Source organism: Balaenoptera physalus (genome assembly GCF_965194825.1).
Source record: "Balaenoptera physalus genome assembly, chromosome: 5".
Lineage (NCBI taxonomy): Eukaryota > Metazoa > Chordata > Mammalia > Artiodactyla > Balaenopteridae > Balaenoptera > Balaenoptera physalus.
In genome coordinates, this window is record NC_138884.1 from 29,405,297 (window position 1) to 29,424,690 (window position 19,394).

Below are 19,394 nucleotides of genomic sequence, written 5' to 3' on the forward strand. Positions count from 1 at the left end.
GAATTTGTGAGCTAAAAACAAGCTACAACAAAGCATGGTGTTACTGCCATGGTTCTTTACAAGCATGTGAGATATTCTTAAAACTTAACAGATTTTCAGCAAGACCGTTGTGGGGTTGAATGTTGGTATAAGAACGGTTGTCAGGAAAGCAGGCATGGGGTGAGGTCGTTCATTTAGAGATGACTAGGGGGGCACTTCTCCCCATCTCCAAATCACAAAAAAAAACCCAAAAACCTTGCACTCTGCCTATCGCTCCCAAGCAAGTTCTCCTCTGCTGATGAGTCATTTTCCTACTGTTGATCCTATTCCGATAGGCAGGGTTCACTTCTTCCCCACTCACTGGCTGTCCTGTTGTGAACACTCACTCACTCTATGCTGAGAGAAACAGGAGGGAACAGCTTTCAGTCATTACATGAAGGAATCTCAGTATGGAATGGGTCACCTTATAAGGAGGTGATTTTCCTGACACCAGAAACACCCAGGCCCTTCACTGGCCTGGGTGAAAATATGAAGTGGATAATTGTGGTTGGATTAGATGAACATTTCCCATCTATGATTAATGAAATTTGAGAAGTATTTTAAAAAATCAAAGACGAAAAATCAGGTCGGATGGAAGACTTAGCAAGGGAGAAAAGAATCAGTGAGATTCAGTGAGAGCGAATCTTTATAAATTAGGATGTAAGTCTTCATCTAAGTTGTGTACCACTGGCTGGAAATGTAAATTGGTGCAGCCACTTTGGAAAACAGTATGGAGGGTCCTCAGGAAGCTAAAAATGGAACTACCATACCATCCAGCAATTCCACTCCTGGGTATATATCTGGAAAAAAACGAAAACACTAATTCAAAACGATACAAGCACCCCAATGTTCAGAGCAGCACTACTTACAATAGTCAAGACATGAAAACAACCTAAATCTCCATCGACAGATGAATGGATAAAGAAGATATGGTATACGTATACACACACACACACACACACACACACACACACACACACACACACACACAATGGAATATTACTCAGCCATAAAAAAGAATGAAATAATGCCATTTGCAGCAACATGGATGGACATAGAGAATATTATGCTTAGTGAAATACGTCAGACAGAGAAAGATAAATACTGTATGATGTCACTTACATGTGGAATCTAAAAAATAATACAAATGAATGTATATGCAAAACAGAAACAGACTCACAAATAGAGAAAACAAACTTGTGGTTACCAAAGGGGAGAGGGAAGAGTAGAGGGACAAATTAGGGGTATGGGGTTAACAGATGTAAACTACTATATATAAAATAGGTAAGCAACAAGGATATGCTGTATAGCACATGGAATTATACCCATTATCTTGTAATAACATATAATAGAGTATAATCTACAAAAATACTAAATCACTATGTTCTACACCTGAAACTAACATAATATTGTAAATCAACTATACTTCAATAAAAAATATATATAAATACATAAAAGCATATAAAATATATATACGGTGTGTACCATTGGCATTACAATATTAAACATACAGGATATAACAGTAAAACAAAAGATAACCTCATGAAAGTGGACTTACCATGAGAAAACAAGCACTAACAATAAGAATTTAATTACTGCCCTTTAGAGAATTACTACAGAAAGGACATTGCTTACTTGTTAGCCAGTGGTTCAGCTGGATTGACTTACTCCCTCTTTTTGTTTTCCTAACCTTTTTTTAAAGCAACCTTATTTTAAATGAAGTTAGGCATCTTTCATATTAGAAATATTTATGTTAAAGGAAGGACTAAAGCACCACACAGAGACAATTTTTATTGACCTGGCTTCTTTTTCCCCTCTTCTGAGTTTTTAGTTCCTAGTTTTATTTTTAGGCATCCCTTGTGGAAGATTTTTTTTTTTTAAACACCACATTTTGCTACATTGGGATTATGATAAACAGAAATTTAGAATCCTCTGTGTACTCTGCAAAGAATTAAAATGACAGAAAATATGCATTCAAAAAAAATAGAGAGTATAATAACCCTTCATGTAGCATGGTATTACCTGCTTTCTCCCAAATTTCCCCACCTCTTTCTTGCCCATTACTGAGGTGGGTTCAGCACCTATAAAGTGCTAGGTCTGGGTGGCAAATAGTCAATGTAGAATGGAGGGGGAGGAATGGCAGTGTGGCTGAGAGCAAGTATAGGTGCATCATTGAACAGTAAAGAATAAGAGATTTTAAGACTTTTAAGGCTAAGAGAAACGCCAGAGACTTTTGGTTTCTGCATGTAAGGAGCTTAGAAGTCATGGTTTCCATGCTTACAGAAAGAAAAAAGCCGAAAAAAAACCTAAAAATCAGTAACTATTCTTAGGCCAATCACTGAACTGAGGTCACAGGTCACCAACCCAAAATCTGCAAGGACAAGCAAATACAGAGAATCACAGCCAAGAACAGCTTACCTACAGCAAAAGTTGCTGGAGCCAGAAACTGCTAGAAACACCTTAAGTGCATATCGCTAAGTGAAAGAAGCTAGCCTGGGACGGCTACATACCGTACAATGCCAATTATATGATATTCTGGAAAAGGCAAAATACAAAGTTTTTTTTTTTTAATTAGTGGTGGCCAGGGCTTCAGAAGGGGACAAGTAGGGATGAACAGGTGAAGCACAGAGGATTTTTAGGGTGATTAAACTATTCTGTATGATACCGTGATGGTGGATTCATGACATCATGCATTTTTCAAAACCCATATAACAAACAGATGTGAGTAACGTTATGAGCTTCAGTTAATAATAATGTACCAACATTGGTTATTAATTATATCAAACATACCACATTACTCTAAAATGTTAATAATAGGGTAAGTTGTATGTAGGAGTACACAGGAACTCTCTGTACTATCTTCTCAATTCTGATGTAACTCTAAAACAGTTCTAAAAATGAAATCTATTAAAATAAATGTCAGGTTCAGGATGACTGGAAGTCTTATATTCTGGGTTCCATTCTTATCCATGTTACCAGCTTATTTTATGCCATCGAACTATCAGTTGTGCCTCAGTTTACGCAACAGTAGTTGGGGACTACGATAGTCAATGACAAATCTATCTCCAAATCCTACTTTGAGAAAAATACTATATCAGTGCTTAATTACTATAGGAGATAGTAACTGGTCTCAAAAAAATAAATCTACCGTCAAGATGAGGGATAGAGGGAGAGACATACACATAAAAAGGCCAATAGGAATATAAGAGAAAACACAGTAAAAACGAAGTAAATATAAGTGCTATGTAGGTTCAGAAAGATTGGTCTAAACTTGAGCAATTAGAGAATGTGCCACAGAGAAACCAGTACAAGATTCATAGAGGTGGAAGGGAGAGAGGGCAGAGATGTGACCAGTACCGAGAATAGAGAAATTCGGACGGAGTGGAGGAAAGTCCTTAAATTCAGATGGGACCAGCTGAAGCACTTGTGATTACAGAAGGTCTTAAGGTCAGCGTAAGAAATATAAACATTATCCTCACTTGCAATGTCCCCAAGAACACTGACCCATGGGGCAAAAAGCATAACAAGTATGATACACCGGCCAATAAACACCTGGTAAGTTCAAAGCCAATATTAATAACTTTAATAATGTATCTTTACTCCACAGAGCTCAAGAGATTTTTCAAATATAATTTCACTTAACTTTTCACAATTCTTGAAAGTAGTAAAAGAAGGAGCTCCAAAATGCCAATATAAGAGAACAGAAAATAGACTTTCTAAGATCGACCCGAGACTAAAATTTGAATTCCCAGAGTCTTATACAAGAGGGATTTTCTCTTGGTTCTGCTGCATCTTTTAGTAGGTAATCCCTGAGTGTTCTTTATAAGGTTAGCAGAAGATTGAAAAACTTCTAATAGACATATTTTCAAAGCCAGTGGGCCTGTATGGGGAAAAGAAACACAAACTGGGACAGAAAACTGATGTAATTAATTTGATTGAATATTAAACTATTGATATGTTATATTTTAACATTTATACAAATGTCTATTTCTATATGGTGCAGAATAGAATATTGTTTTCGAATGAGATCATTTTCCCCTCTCATATTACAAATAAACCAGGTTTAGGGGCTGCCTTGTTTTCCTTTCTCCTTTAAAAGCTTGAAACGGAGAAGGTAGAGCATGCAAGTGGGCATACTGGTTAATAATGAACACCCCATTTTGCCTCAGTCCCACTTCCCAACACCAAACACTCTAAGTCCATCACAATCTTTTGGAAACCTGCCCACATTTCAGAATGTTCTACATTAAATAAAAATAATAATAATAATACTTGACATTTGTATAAATGTTACCATGTGCTTTCACACACATTACTGTCTTTGACTTTGGACTTCACAGCCCGGGTAAAACATATCATGCTTTCAAAGAAAGGAAAATAGAAACTTGGAATAGTGATGTGATCTGCCCAAGATCAGAAGCCTAAGAAATGGCATGACTTACTAGTTTTATCACCGAAGCTGAATTTCATATCATCAAAGACTTCATCTCAGAACTGTACTGCTGTATGGAGTGGGGCTTTTAAATATTGCTGCTCTATAAGGGCTTTTGTTTCATTTCATTTCATTTCAGAGATTCAGCAAATACCCTTTTCTATGGACAATTCACCAGGAGAAGGGAATGGTGTCAAACTAGAAGGTCGGAGATTATAACAGCATCAATTAAAGTGGGATTCTGCCTACAGCATTAACACACTGCCCACTCAGACACCAGGATGGATATTACCATGGGTGTGTGTAGAGGGAGGCCAGATCCCCTGGGGAGGAGTTAGAATGAAGAAGTCTGTCATGTGTAGCTGAGGATCAAGACCTCCATCCAGTAGGCTTATACCACGCCCCAACCAGAAGTATGGCCCTTCACTTCTTGATGACTAAGCTCTAATTTAGTGATTGGTTCAATATCTTGCCCACACCTTCCTACGGAAGAACTCGCTACTACCTCGGCTCCCTACATCCCTAGAGATTAAGAATGGCCTTCTTTTGCCTTCCTTCTCAGCTAGAATCATTTTCAGAACCACGATCCCCCAGTACAGTTTGGACCCTGAGACTTGGGCTCTGCTACTTACCCATCAGTGACTGTTTCCTAAACCCACCACCATCAATGTGATTCTCCCAAACACTGACTCCACACCCAGATGTCCTCATGTTGGCTCACACTGCCTTCTTGGATTCATTAGTCCACCTCTAACAACCCTAGTACTCAAGTATGGTTAACAGAAACTCTAAAATAAACTTCAAATAGCAGTGACCAAGAGAGACTTGCTTAGAGTTAATTTCAAAATTTTTTTTAAGTTCTAAAGTAAATAACCCTATAATGTCTCATATGTAATCCCACTGGTTATATTTGTGTATGTGCGATGGGTTTTTTAAATAAATTTTATTAATTTTGTTAGAAATTTTCCTTCCAATTGTCAAAACAATACATACAAATTAAAGAACTTGGTTGGAGGGGGAACAGAAAAATACCGAGACTCACTCATTTCTCACTTAGTACTTTATCATAAACATTTTCACCTGACGTTAAAAATTCTTGACGCATGATTTTCCATTAAATGAAAGTATGATTACTGATTTAATCATGTCCCCAAGACTTTTTTTCCTTTTAGTTTAAGGAAACTGTTTTCAGGTGAGGTGACACAGAGACACTGCTTAAGAAATGAAAAGCATTACTATGGGCTCGGAGAAGGTAACAGATTTTTTGGCCATATTCTCATTGACATTAGAGTGCTAGATGTCTTGAGAGACATCCCGGATGGAAAAAATCACTCCACACCCGAACACAGCAGCCTTTCCAAGCCACAGAGCACAAGACAAAGGAGATACTCTGGTAAAGTGTGGACTGACAACAATACCAAACTCAATTCGAACATTGCTCTGACTTTCAAAACTGAACATGAACTGTCCAAGATATTTTTAGAAACACAAGATTTAAAATTGCCAAAGATAATCTCAAAATGGATTGGGCTATGCAAGCTTTCTCCATACCCCAATCTTCGCTCCCATGTTCCCATCACCAGATGATGTCTGTGACCAAACCCAGGAGCTGGAAGGTCCAACTTCTTTTCTGGCAAAATACTGACCTTCCAACTTTTTCGAGTGTCCCAAGATGCCACATGAAATAAAGAGTGAATGGCAAAAAAGCTACAGAACCAGAAATGGGTCAATACCACCCACATTTATTTGTTTAAACGTGAAAATTAAAAAAACATGAAACACCCACATAGAGCGTTTTGCTTCCAGTAACTGCCCATCAGAAACGGAGCTCCCTGAAGAAAATAAGTTACCCTTTGCAGCACAGAAGAATTAATCAGGAGGAAATCTGCCCAAAAGTCCACCAGCCCCTCAGTTACTGGGAAGATAGGGACTGACTTGACCATTCTTGTATCCTCAGCACCCAGCCCACTCTCTGGATCAGCATGTAGCCACAATAGAAACTCAGTAAATGTTAAACTAAACAAGGAAGCAAAACTGTGAGCAGGGCACATATTTCAATGTAATTACCAACTGAACAAAAAGCATTAAGGACAAAACAAAGCAAATGACATATTTGTTGCAGCAGCTAAGGTTCAGACCTTGCAAGTAACAAAATGTATCTGTAAGGATTTCCTCAGAGGTCTCAAAGTCCTAGAATGACAGCAATCCTAAACATTCTCATCCACTGTGCGTAGAAAACTGTGATTCCAAAAGTCAAACAGAAAAGGCAAAAATAAATAAATGAGGTGCAGTGCTAAGCTCATTGTATTTGTTACTAAGATTAACAAAACATGTTAGCAAGGTTGCTGAAAACAAAATCAATATACAAAAATCAATTGCATTTCTAAACACTAGGAACAAGGAGTTATAAAATGTAATAAAGATTGCATAAAAACACAAAGTATTTAGGAATAAATTTAACAAAATATATGCAATACCTTTATGAAAAAAATTAAAACTTTATTCAAAAAATTAAAGAAAACTAAATGGAAAAGAAGAAATTAAAGACGACTATTATGGAAAATTCATATGACTATCTCAATAGGTACAAAAAAAGTATTTCTTAAGTTCAACAACCTATATTTGATAGAACCAAAGAAAATAAAAATAATAAAGCATTTCCTTGCTAATATACTTAATGGCCAAACACTACAGTAAATATCATACTTTACACAGAAATTTTTGACACAGTCTTTAAATTCAGGATTAAAACAAAGATAACTGTTATCATTGTCATTTAATATAAAAATGAGGTATAAGAATTGGAAAGCAAGAAGCAAAACTGTCTTATGTGTAAGGATGATCATCTACATGGAAAATCATTAGAATCAATAGGAAAACTGAATTAATAAAGAGCTTAGCAAGGTTTCCAAATACAGATTAACTTACAAAATCCAGAAACATTTCTAAACCACTAATAATCAGCTAGAAAATTTCATTTAAAAAATAAGATATCATTCATTAGCGTGAACAAATTAAAAGTACTAAGAAATTGACTTAGCACAAATTATACAAAACCTACTGAGAGAAAACTTTAAAACTTTCTTATGTGGACAAAAAAAAATGTTGCCTGCCATTTCAGTAAACAAAGGATGTTGCCTGCCATTCCGGTAAGCAATGAATCTTGCCCACCACTGAGTCTTTAAGCCATCAGTCCTGATGGTGCACCCTGAGGGGAATTTAGGATAGAGAAAAACAGGATACTGGTCCTACATAGTTAAGATGCATATCAAAGGAATAATTTCAATGAGCCCAGACTCTTGCATCTTCCCATACATGAAAAGCACTAAAATTATTAACTTGAGGTGTCTGTTTTTTGTGATTAGCAGTCATCTTTTGATGTTCGACTACACGGTTTTGTGTTTGGGGTTTTTTTTTGCCCAGCAGAATCTCGTATATAGCCTGGCTCTGCCCTTACCATTTTAGAATAGTCCCTCAGAGCTATCTGAGAGGCTGCCATCCTGGGCTACAGTCCTCTATAAGGCCACCAAATAAAACATAATTCTCAACTTTAAGTTGTGTATTTTTTTCAGTCAACACCTGAAAGAGAAAACTTTTAAAACTTTTCTAAAACTTTAAAAAAGAAAGATTTCAATAAATGGGTAACATATTTAAGGATGGAGCAAATTAAAATTAAAATACTCCTAAAACCAATACTCCCAAAATTAAACAAAATATTCCATCTGTATTTTTAAGAACGTATTAACTTATTTCATGATATGTATGTGTGGGGGTGATATCCCTGAATAGATACATCAAGTTAGAAAATAAAAGAAGGGACTCTCTCCCTACCACTTTTTAACACATAACAAAAAGACCACAGTAGTAAAAACTATATGCAATTATGAAGAAAAAAAATTAAACACGGGAACCAAAGTTCCACCTGAGAGATCTGAAAATAGAGCTGATGAGGGAGGAAAGGACAGATTGTATAGTAGTTGATGTTAAGAAATCTGGCTCATTATATAGTGAAAGTTAATACTAAATATCATTCTTACATTATGTACAAATGTTAAAGACCTAAGTATGAAATAGAAAAATATGAAACTAATAAATATGAGAGGATATTTTTTGAACTTAAGTGGATGAGGATTTCCTAAATAAGACACCAAACTATTAGGTGAAAATTGATAGATTTAACAACATTAAAGCATTAAAGACTTCTATTATTTTAATGATATAACTGAGAAATTCAATAGAGTGATATCAAATAAGGAGAAGTAATGAATATCTAGCATGTAAAGAATCTGGGATGCAAAGAATTTCTGCAAATATAGACAACCAACCAGAAATCACATGAAGGTATAGACAAGAACTTCATAGAAAGCGAAACCTGAATGACTAATAAATATATGAAGATATTCTCATGCATATTAATAATTAGAAAAAATCAAAGCAGCCATTCAATTGGTGATGGTGGGAGGGGTCCTGAATCAGGATGAATAGGAAACAAAAAGAAGACTAAATGAATGGATACCATGTTCATGCATTTTAATATTGTATATTGTATAGACATCAATTCTCCCCAAATCAATCTATAGAATCAATGCAATTACAAGCAAAGAATCAATGGGTTGGTTTTGGTGGTTGTAATCTATCTATCTATCCATCCATGCTTCTACCACAAGCTAATTCTAAAATGTGTCTATAGAAGAGCAAAAGACCAAGAATAGTGAAAGAAAAATAAAAGCAAGGTAGGAGAACCTGTTTTACCAGATATTAAAAACTAACTATATTTAAGTTATAAATAAAGTATTAAGTTTATCAAGCTGTAGTTTAAGATGGTGTGGATTGGGGATAGACAAATAGACAGGATCAGTATAAAGGATCCAGAATCAAAGGTATATGGAAGCTTGATTTATTACAGGCCTGAACTAAAAGTCAGTAAAAAAACAAAAAAAAGAATGAACCTTTCCACAAAAGGGGCTGAGGCAAAATGGGAAAAAAATATAACATTAACTCTGTACTGATACCATACACAAAAATTTCTGTGTATTTAAGAACTAAATATAAAAGACCAAGCAATAAAATTTTAAGAAGAAAAGATAGAATACCTTTAGTACTCTAAGGGCAAGGGCAAAAAATGATTTCTTAAACATAAAAAACCCAAGTCATAAAGGAAAATATTGATATGCTAGATTATTTTAAAATAATCTGTTCTGTTCATTGAAAGATATCATAAAAAGAAAGTGAAAATTCAAGCCACATACTTGGAGATAATATGTATATTTTTAAATGTTAGCATAAAAATATACAAAGCACGTATGCAAATCAATCAGAAAGACAACAATATATAAGAAAAATGGCAGCACTTACCAAAAGAGGCAACAAAAAATAACCTAAAAATTTGGAGGATATAATTTGGAAAACAATTTGGCATTAAGTAGTAGGATTTAAGTATGTGCATACACTGTAAGCTAAGAATTCGACTCCTGGTTTTATATATACTTATAAATATATAAAGATACATAAAGATATAAGTATATATAAAACCAGGAGTCGAATTCTTAGCTTAGCTAGATAGACAGACATGTACATATACATATATATATATACACACACATATATATGTCTTAAAAAACATTTCACAAGATATTCATTTAACATTCTTTGTAGTAACAAAATGTAATCCAAGAGTAAAATGGGTTAAATAAATAAATCGTGGTATATTCATACTGTGGAACATTATGTAGCATCAAAAATGAATAAACTACAACTGCATGCAACACCATGAATATGGAATATAATGTTCAGTGAAAAAGCAAGTTACAGAAGAAGCCAAGCACGATTTCATTTATATAACTCCAAATGCATGAAAAACTGAACAATATAGGTTTAGGGATAGAAACATATATGATAAAACTATGATGAAAAAGCAAGAGAATTGTAACAAAAAATCCAGGGTAATACCTATTTACCTCTTAGGAAGCATAGATAGGGATGACAATGGGACATGCACCCAAGAAGCCTCAAAAGCAATGGTCCTCTTACTTGAGTGGTAGTGAGACAGGCTGATACCTGGTATCCTTTGCTGCAGTGCTGCAATGCTTGCACCTAGACAGACCTCTCCTTAGAAGGGGACAAGAGCCCCACGTTGGGCACCACAAAGTATGTTACCGACCTGGGTTCTTGGCCTTCCCCAATCAATAGAAACTGACTAGAGGCCAGACAAGAAATTCAGGCAAGGCTTTATGGGGGCCCCTACTGCAGCAGGGGGGAGAGAGAACAAACAACAGGTTCCCTTGCTCACTCGCTCGCTGCGGGGGGCAAGCTTGCTCCTTATATGGGGTGAAGGTAGAGGTGTGTCTAGGGGTCAGGCCGGAGGGGTGGCTTAGGTGTTTTGCCCACCCCTCTGGTGGTGATGAGTGCAGGGGGCATACTCAGTAGGCTGCTTTAGCTCCCAACACCCTGTTTTTGCTCTGGGCTTTTCAAAAGTGGCAGTAGGGATTTTTTTGATCTTTTTGTATCTTTTATCCAGACTTTGCCCCAATTGTGCATGCACACAGTTATTTTTAGTCCCATATAGTTTCTTTGTACTTTGTTGCTTGAGGAGAGGTTTGTCCAGGTGCTAGCACTGCAGCATTGCAGCAAAGGGTCCCAGGTCCCAGCCTGTCTCAGTAGGTATGCAAGAAATTGCTGTGTTGTCATTCTCTACAACATATGCCTACTTTATAAATAGTTTTGGTTTTGTGCGGTAGGTAACAAAATAAAATATAAAAGAGAATGCCGTCTGAAGGTCCTCTTAATGTCCTTGGGGTGATAACTTGCCCTTTTAAAATCTGTTTCCTCAGCTCGAAGGACAAGTTTTAACAATACCTACCTTACAAGGCTGTGTGAAAATAGAGCAGATCTTAGAATAGTATCTGGTATATAGTAGGTGCTTAATGATTGTTAATTATCATTATTATTATCATTAATATCATCATATCTACTGTTACCAGTGCAACTATCAATGTGGCCAAAACAATCTATGGCCTCTCTTCTTACCTAATGTTTTAATCCTTTCTACAACCAAACAAAAGAACTCAGTTGATGAATTATGCCTTTATTCAACTACCTTTTTAATCTTATGTATCCTCTTATTCTCACTACAAACCCTCTTTCTAAAACTTCCATAATTGCTGCCTCTATTCAACATGCCTTATATGCTTTCACCTAATTTAGGTCATCATTTTTAATTTAAGAATATTATCCAATATGAGAGAAATGTACAATGCTCCACATTCATTCCATTTTTATATCCATTCCTCCCAAAGAAAGGCCCCTCATCTCTGAATTTGATTTCAATATTCATGTACCATGAATGTGAGCATCTCGAAGACGAGGGTCACATCTCATCATTGTTCTATCCCCAACCTCTCGCTCTACGTGACAAGCACATGTATATGTGTTCAAAAATGTTTGAAGAATGAACGACGTATTTTAAAACGAATGAACTAAGGAGTAAACACACACGGAGGATTCTTGTTTAAGTTAAAGGAGAAGGCAGGTACGTTTGCCTCTCTCATTTTGTTCGAAGACAACAGTGCCATTAAAGTGATAAAAATCAACACAAAAGGGACTGAAACTTTCGAAGCAATCAGGGGTTCAGCAGTCAAAAGATTTCACCAAAATCCTAAGAGGCGGAAAGTAGCTGAGAAACGTGCTATGAATGAAACAGAATGGAAGAATCCACAGCCAGAGAATGAGAGCCCTGAACACGCTCTGGGCTAGAAATCAGCAGGGACGGATGGTAGGAAAAAGGATGCTGAACGCGGAAGGTAAGTGAAAATCTGACCAAGGAGAACTCCACCTCCGGCCAAGGCAGAGAGGCAGAGAGAGCTTCCAGCAGCTTAACATTTACAGTCAGGCCAAAACAAACAAACAAACAAAAAATCTAAAAGAGTTCTTTCTGCCCATTTGAATAAGTGCTGCAGAGACTACTGGTGTTGAAGCAGGCACTTACCCACTCTCGCATTTATGAGTTCTTGACCTAAAAGGAAGCTTTCTTTTCAGTTCATCCTTGAACAGAGACTGTCGGTTTACAAGACCCATCCCTGTACAGAGAGTTTACAATAAGACTCTCTCTTTAGGAGAGACCAATGTGGAGGAAAAAAAAAAAAAAAAGTTTCCACAAATGTAAATATGATTACCAGGAGAAAAACTGGAAGATAAAGTCAAGGAACTTTCCCAGAGCAGAGAGAAAACAAAAGATCTACAGAAAAGGGTTGGGGGTGGGAGAAGGGGAGCTCTACATCTACGTGACCAAAGTTCTAGAGGGTGAAGACAAAAAAGTCATGTGTTTTCACAGGAGAAGGAGTCACCAAATTTTCCAGCCCAAGAACTAACAAGAGGAAAAAAAATCTAGACATAACTTTCATGGCATTTTATACTCCCTAGCATAAAAGGAATATCCTAAATGTTTCCAAAGTGAAAAAAATAATAAAAGTTCACTGAAAAAAAATGTACGGCAGTCATTCTGCCATTGTCATCATTAAATTCTAGGAAATAAATATAGAGCAACGTTTTCAAAGTTTAAGGGAAATTTTTTGGTACATAGATTATCTATTTTCAAATGTGAGGTTAAATAAACATATTTTCAGATAGTCATAAATTCAGAACATGTATCTCACATCCACCTCTCAGAGGAAATCACTTGAGGCTGCCTCACCAAAACAAGAATGGAAATCAAGAAAGAGAAAGGTGTAAGAAATAACAACAACAGAAGAGCAGAGCACAGCGAAAGGGACATCTTAAGATATCAGCTACGCAGCAAGCCTGGAAAGCAACTGGTCTCAGGACGAGAAGACATAGGGCCACCAGTAGAAAATCTCAAAGAAGAAAAATGAGGTAGACTTCAATCAATATAAAAATTAGTCCAACGAGATTAGTGCTATCATGAAAGGTTGTTTACCATTACCAAAGGGAGGCAAGAAGGAGAGGGAGGAACAGAAACATCAGAAAAGATAGAAAACTCTACAAGAAAGCTATTTTTCCATGTATAAAGCAAAGCAAAATGCGCCATGATTTTGAGCAGTTAGTGGAGTGTGAGATCACAACAGAACTCATTTGACTTGATGCTAGGTTGATTCAAGAGGTATGAGGGGTAGGTAACTGGGCCCATGAAGAAGGAAAAGTAATTTTACTCATCATCTTTAGAATCTACTTAGATTCTTAGAGCATGAAGGAATTGATTATGGTTTCAGAACAGAATGTAAATGCTATCTACCTGGATAATATACAAGGAAACGAAGCCAACAGGTTGGTAGGTGGAGTTGGAAAGAAGTGTAGAGGAGATGGGGGGTGTTAACATCCTCCCTGGACATCATGAGGAATAAAGAGACCTTATCTAAAAACTAGGGAACAAAAGGAGAAATTAAAAGGCATTATCAAAATTATACAGATACCCAACTGAAGAACTTTTCTAAAATATATATTTTAAATTGAAAAGGGGAGGAAATTGTAGAAATGAGATAAACAACCATATTTCAAAAGGAGAAGTAGAAGTAACGCCTAAGGTTGGTAAATCAATTAGTATTTAAGCATATTATTTAAGGTTAGAGTATTAGAAGAATACTAATAGAAGAACCAAAATCAGAAATGGTTTACATGGTTAAAGTGTCTGTGTCTGAGCGATGGGATGGGGATAGTGAGAAACAGCCTGTGCTTTTCTTGATGAGCCCTTTGGTATTACTGGATTTTACCCACTGGTAATTTAAGAGTGCATTTAAATAAATAAAAAATAAAAAAACCCCACTAGATTCAAAGACTGGGATTAATCCCATTGAAATATTGTCATAAAATATAAAGGAAATTTCACATTCAACCTCTATTAAATGCTTTACAACTAGTATTATTTAAAATGTCACTTTAAAAAAATCTCTTGATTCTCTTTTCCTCATAGGTATATTTCAGAATTACTGTCTATGCATTGCTATCTGAATCTCATCGGTTCCAATATATTTTAAATAGTTGTGTGCATTTTTTGCTGACTTTAAATAATCCATATAAAAGGTATACATTTTGTGGGATAATCTGGCAATTCTGAAAAAAATATGTAGAACAAACATAATCCACTCTTCAGAAGTCACTGCTTGTGATACTTTGGCAATCATCTTCATTCTTTACTAAAACCATAGCACAACTAATATTTTGCATTCTACTTACAAAAATTAATATTAAAAATTCCATGTTATTAAAAGGACTATTCAAATATAATTTTGAAAATATATGTTTAGGGATTATAAAAATAATAACAAATGTAGGAAAGTCAGAAAAGAGAGAAAAGTATAGAAGAGAAAAATAACAATCCTTTACAATTCTATATCTATTCAGTTTTAACATTTTCATATATCTACTCCCATCTTTGCATATACAGTGTGTTTTAATGCTTGATCTATGTAAGTTTTTGTTTCTTGCTTTTCTTTACTGAATATTGTAACAAAAAGTATTCTCCCATACATAAGCCTCTTCATAAATATCTTTTACATGTTTTATCGACTTTTAATTAATTATTGTCCTAATATCAAATACTTAGTGTTCTTCCAATTTAAAAAAATTTTCAAATTATAAATAATGATGCAAAGAATACATCTGTGCATAAAAATCTTCGCCTCTTTTGGATTGTTTTCATAGCTTAAATTTCCAGAAGTATAAAACGAATACTGGCTCTAAGAGAAATAAAATAAACTGTATAAAGATCATTCTGAGTACAACTGGAAAAGCATGTAATTTAGATAAAGGCAGGGTAATTCTTTGACTTGTGTAAAATGGTACTGCGTAAATTAAAAACAAAAGAACAAAAGATAGGTGTGAGTTCTTTTCAAATGTTCTGAGAATCAGTAAGAAAATATGATCCCTTTTGGGCTGAATATACACACAGCAAACTGAGAAACAGCAATCTCCTTTCTCCCAAAAGTGAGCAATGATTTATATCAGGGAAACAAACAATACTGCTGGTTTCATTCTTTTTATGGCCAATGTATCTCTGCAGAAGCAGTAGAGCAGGTAAAGATTCTGAGTCAATGATAAAGTACCCATGCTTATTTACAAGTAGTTAAAAGGGTTGCTTTAACCAATCATGCTTCCTCTTTGTTCCTAATGATTCTTAGAGGGCATAAAGTTAAGGCAACGGTGTGTATATCTGATTAAATGGAAACTGAATCACCAGATGTATTACAGAATCATTTTTTTTCAAGAGATATTTAAAGAACTGAGGTTTATATGCACATCTCCGAAAGAAGAGATCCAATGACTTCCAAAGATCTCTTAGTGTTTTAAGTTCTAAAGGAAAAACACTAACTAACCTTACATTAATTAGCTTATAACCCTTAAAACACCACAGGATGCTGGTAGTGTGACACTTACTTTTGTTTCAGGGATTTCTGCTAATTACTTGGGTGTTCAATGTTAGGGGGTCTCTTTTAGTATTTCCACCTTGGTACTATGCTTGGAACTTCTTAAATTCCCATTAAGTGATTCAAGGTGTTTGGAGAGTAGTGATAACTCAAAATGGTGGAAGGAGTAAGAAATAGGACATTATTCTACATTGGGAGTAAGTTACAAACAAAGAGGGTGCTGAAGGGCCCAGAGTCTGTAGAGCAGGCCACTTTGGGAATCTGAAAATAGATCCACATGGTGAGAAAATGGATTTGATGAGGAGAAATTGTCCAGAGATAAAGATGGAGAAGTTGACCAGAGATAGATCACAGACAGCTTTGTATACCAGGTTAAAGTCGTAAAAGAAAAGCATTGAAGGCATTTAAACACAGAGTGTCATGATGATAAAGAACACGCTAGCTGAAGAATAAAGAAAAAAATGGGGGGAAAGAGGGGATTTTCAGTTAGTAATCTAGACAAGAGATGATGATGGCCAAAGTTAAGAAAGTAGAACTAGGATGGTGTTATGGGCTAAACTGTGTTCCCCAAAACGCAGATGTTGAAGCCCTAACCCCTCGTACCTCAGCATGTGACAGCATTTAGAGACAGGGCATGTAAAGAGGTGATTAGGTTAAACGAGGCTGTTAGTGTGGGTCCTAATTCAATCTGACTGGTGTTCTTCTAAGAAGAGGAAATACGGACACACAGAGGGACACCAGGGATGTGCGTGCACAGAGAACAGATTATATGAAGACAGGAAGGAGGTAGCCATTTGCAAGCCAAGGGGAGAGGCCTCCACTTGGTCACAAGGTCACAAGGTCACAAGGTCAAGAGATCTTGATAGTGGGCTTCAAGCCTCCAGAGCTGTGAGAAAATAAATCTGTTTTTAAGCCACTCAGTCCGTGGTATTTTGTTTTCAGTCCTAGCAAACTAATACTGATGGCTATAAGTGAGTGGACCTGACAGATATTTAGAAGTCATGAATCACAAAACTCAGTGACTGGACATGAGTTTTAACAGAGAGAGAGGAGTCCAGGTGACTCCAGAGAATGGAGCCAATTTCTGAGGAAGGGACTCCAAGAGGAGGCGCAGGACGGACTAAAACTTAACAAATTCAGTTGTGGACACGTTGAGCTTTTGTAATTATGACACACCTAAGTAGAAAGTCTAATTATAAATTAGATGATTTGAGAAATACATGGATCTGGAACTCAGGACGGAGAGCTTGGCTGGAGAAATGGGCCCAGGTCCATCAACTTACAGATTAATGAAGACCCTGCTGGGGAGCAACAGAATGATTGCTTAAACTTGGTGACCTATGGATAAGAGCATATGGAAAGGAGACAGTGACAGAGAATTCCGTCTTCCCCTTGTAAAGGTCACTAAGGGTTTGGCTCTTAGGTACTGAGGCAGCCGCTTGAATGTCCACTCAGAAGATGTTTCTCTTTGTGAGATCCCTTTAATAGGAGCCTACTTTGGTTCAGGTTTTAGGCAGTAGCATGTCAAGCCCCAGAGAACAAATCATGATTGACACATGGAAATCATAGTTTCTTTTGCCAGGGAATGTTTAGCAGGCATTTGACCTATCCACCTCCAATGGAGATGTATCTGAAAAGATTTTCTTCTTGATAAAAAGAGGAAAAAAATGTGTGATGAAACATTCACCTCCTTCTTCTTGAACTTAAGGACTGGTGAGACGATGTCATGCTTGGTACTGTGGCAGCCACACTGTGAGAATGAGGGAAGGTTAAGAGAACTGAAGAGAAGCCTCCCCAGAGGTCTGGACTTGTGGAGTTGCTGAACCAATCCTGGAGTCACCTACCTCGTCACTTGTCACGGGAGAAAAACAATCCCACACTGTTTATTACACTTTGGTCAATAATCCTATTTTGAGAAGCTGAAAGCTTTCCAGTAGGTACCAGGATTTTCCTCAAATAGCTCACCTACTAAATGATAGGGAAGGTACTTTTCCCCCAGTTTTATTGAGATGTAGTTGACATGTAACATTGTATAAGTTTAAGGTATACAATGTGACGACTTAATACACGTATATATTGCACAATAAAGTTAGTTAACACCTCATATAATTACCTTTTTTTTGGTGATAACATTTAAGATCTCTCTTAGCAACATCCAAGTATACAACACAGTATCGTTAACTGAAGTCACCACGTTGTACGTTAGAATCCCAGAACTTATTCATCTTATAACTGAAAGTGGCTACCCTTTGACCAACATTTCCCCATTGCCCCCATCCCCAGTCCCCAGCAACCGCCAATCTCTTCTCTTTGTCTATGAGCCCAACTTTTTTTTTTTTTTTTCATTTTTGCCTGCACCACACTGCTTGTGGGATATTAGTTCCCCGACCAGGGATTGAACCCAGACCCTCGGAAGTGACAGCGTAAGTCCTAACCATTGGACCACCAGGGAACTCCTGAGCTCACCTTTTTAAGATTCCACGTGTTAGTGAGATCATACAGTATTTGTCATCCTGTGTCTGGCTTACTTCATTTAGCACAATATCCTCCAGGTTCATCCATGTTGTCACAAAAGGCAGGATTTCCTTCTTTTTTATAGCTGAATAACATTACTTTGGTCGTTTCCATGTGTTGGCTACTGTTAAGAATGCTGCACTAAACATGAGGGTGCAGATATCTTTCCAAGATAGTGATTTCGTTTTATGGAAGGTATTTTGAAAGTGCCCACCAAGATGTCAGCTCGTTCAGCCTACTACAGCTATGAGCCTCCAGCTTTTAGTCTGGGGGTTCCTTTCTCCTCTTTCAGTTTCTATGCAGAAAATAATAATAATTTAAAGATAGCACTGACCACCCTCTCTGTGCAAAAATAATAAAATGGAATGAAGTAATTGGTAGGATGTAAGATAGAAAACATCAAGAATTAGTTCTTTACAGCACCTTATACAATATCCAAGTTTTAAAATGGGTTTTTGCAACAGTCATCAATTAGCCAAGGTACAATATAATTTCAAGTCTGTATTCATTTAATAATCAGACAGTAGGTGCTCAACAAAGACTTTCTATTAATTGAATTTGACATGAGAATCACTGAAAAATTATCAGCAAAATCATTTTCAGTTTCCTTGCTGTATAAGAAAAACCTCACAGAATGTCATTGCACTTTTTCATAAAAGGAAAGTTTTTAAAACCCAGCTACTTTTACCACTTTTCAATTTTGTGACATAGAACCCTACAAAGTGAATTCACTTCTGTGGTCTAAGGCAGGAATAGAGATAAGAAATGTGTCTCCGGTTTCCCAGGGGAATTCCAAGAAACCTTTAGAAAAAGACCAGGGCGGGCGGGCAGAGCTTTCCTGGTGGCGCAGTGGTTAAGAATCTGCCTGCCAGTTCAGGGGACACGGGTTCGAGCCCTGGTCTGGGAAGATCCCACATGCCACGGAGCAACTAAGCCCGTGCGCCACAACTACAGAGGCTGCGCTCTGGAGCCCACGAGCTACAACTGCTGAGCCCGCATGCCACAACTACTGAAGCCCGCGTGCCTAGCGCCCATGCTCCGTGACAAGAAAAGCC

General features: G+C 36.7%; 1 protein-coding gene across 7 annotated transcripts in view; it reads right to left on the reverse strand.

Moving 5' to 3' along the window:
- The window catches only part of INPP4B (inositol polyphosphate-4-phosphatase type II B), a 750,879-nt gene that overhangs the window by 685,620 nt on the left and 45,865 nt on the right, over positions 1 to 19,394 (reverse strand). The gene's annotated exons all lie outside the window — the stretch shown is intronic.